This window comes from Drosophila subpulchrella, unplaced genomic scaffold (genome assembly GCF_014743375.2).
Source record: "Drosophila subpulchrella strain 33 F10 #4 breed RU33 unplaced genomic scaffold, RU_Dsub_v1.1 Primary Assembly Seq81, whole genome shotgun sequence".
Lineage (NCBI taxonomy): Eukaryota > Metazoa > Arthropoda > Insecta > Diptera > Drosophilidae > Drosophila > Drosophila subpulchrella.
In genome coordinates, this window is record NW_023665716.1 from 19,723 (window position 1) to 21,729 (window position 2,007).

Here is a 2,007-nt window from a genome sequence, read left to right on the forward strand (position 1 = left end):
CTTTCCGACGAATCTAGTATACCCTTTTACTCTACGAGTAACGGTTATAATAAGGATTATAAAATGAAATCAATTTAATTTATTTGCTTACATTTTTTTTTAATAAGTCTTGTTCCGGAATTGATTTTTTTTTTTAACTTTATAATTTTGAAATTATAGGATCGCGTTGTGATAACACTTGTCAGTGTCTTTCGGTCAGTCGATTATTAATACTGAAAATTAATATACGTTTTTAACACATTTTTATTATATATTACTTTTGTTTCACTGGCAGCGCTGCGGATAATGGCGAAACAATAAAAACTCTAAATAAACAATTTACATAATTTAATTGCTTGTAATTAATTAATTATAGTATCACTTACCTGACTTTAACTTATAAACGCATTTGTAGGCGTAAAATTGGCGACGCTCTTACTAAAAAATAAGTACATACGTATAAATTATCGGTTGTGTAATATAACGATGAGAAACGTCCTCCGCCTTGGGTGTTCCCGCGCAGCTGTCGTTATATTAGTTTGTCTGGACAACGGTGGTCCAGTTGGTGTTGGTGGCCGGTTCGCCGTAGATCTCCCAATGCTGAATTATGTTGATTAGGATGGAAGGGTGACTGCCCTTCATACACCGCTGGCCTAGATACTCAGACAGTGTGAACTAATAAAATGTTAAAGGCGGTTGCCGGAGTTATATCAATTGGAGCGCAAGCTCTTTATTCAATCAAGTCAAATGAGAAACTAAAACTTAAAGCTAACAAAAAGTCAAATGCATGGCCGGATGCCCGGCAGACCGCTGACCACGCACAAATTGCAGAGGTTGTACGACCGCTGGCCACCAATGAGACAAAGGCTCGGCCCAGAGCGGCGCACTTTACTGGCGAGGTTGGAGATGCTTTCTTCTACACGATACTTAGTTTTCCCCGAATACAATAAGCCCCTTTACTTAACGAGTAAGGGGTATAATTAAGTGGAGTAAATGTCAGTTTCTCAAGGAAGAGGTTGACTTTTTGGGTTACATTGTCGATGGAGAGATCATAAGACCGTCAGAGGCCAAAACTTTCACTTCCAAATGATCGAAAGAGCCTTTAGTAGTTCCTTGGACTAACATCCTATTTTACCGATTAAATGCAGATTACGCGTTGAAGGCGAAACCACTGATTCGCCTAAGAACAACTTGTAGATTTTGAGCAACCAAAAGTAGTATTGATGTCTCCACCTTTGTTACGTTTATACAATCGTAAAACTCAAATGGAGATTCACACTAACGCTTCTATGCACGGTTACGGGGGTGAGGAGAGAGTTGTGAAAGCAGAGAGTGCGGACGCGTTCTAAAATCGCTCCGTTTATTCCTTGAAGTTTTCAGCTTAAAACCAGAAGCGCAGCCGGCCATCCGGCGTGGAGCACTCGGGACACGCACCTGGACATCAGCTGGTGGACGGGAGGCCGTGGACGACATCCAGGAGCAGCTTGGGAATCTATCCCCAACAGGTTTGGCGGCCAGGCAGGGGCCGGTCGTAGATGAGGGAGGGGAGGCATCTCTGCCTCTTATTACTTTCCACTCGTTGTTTGTTTAGCAGTTGCCAAATTTTTTCACTCGCGCTTTCTATTTTTGCAAACACTGAATCAGTGGTTGAAAGCGCTTGCGCGACCAGCTGATCGTAGTGTGCGAAAGGGGCTGCGGGTGCTATAGCAGCAAGCTTCGGACAGGGTGCAGGCCAAGCTCATAAATAAGCGCGTGCCGTAGCACGTAGGGAATTTTGGGTGGCTCTTTTAAAAAAAAAAATTAGAAAATAAAAACCATAAGCCTTATTACTAAGACTTATCCCTTTTATTAAATAATTCATAAAAATATTAAAGTCCGATCGGAAAACAGCAGATACTGCGGGTAAAGATCCAAGCTTACTGCAGTACCATCGAACTCCCCAGGCGGGGAAATGGCGGGCAGGGGATCGGGGGCACAACACCCTGGCGCTAGCCTAGGGGTTGGGCCAACCAATAGTGGAGGCACGCC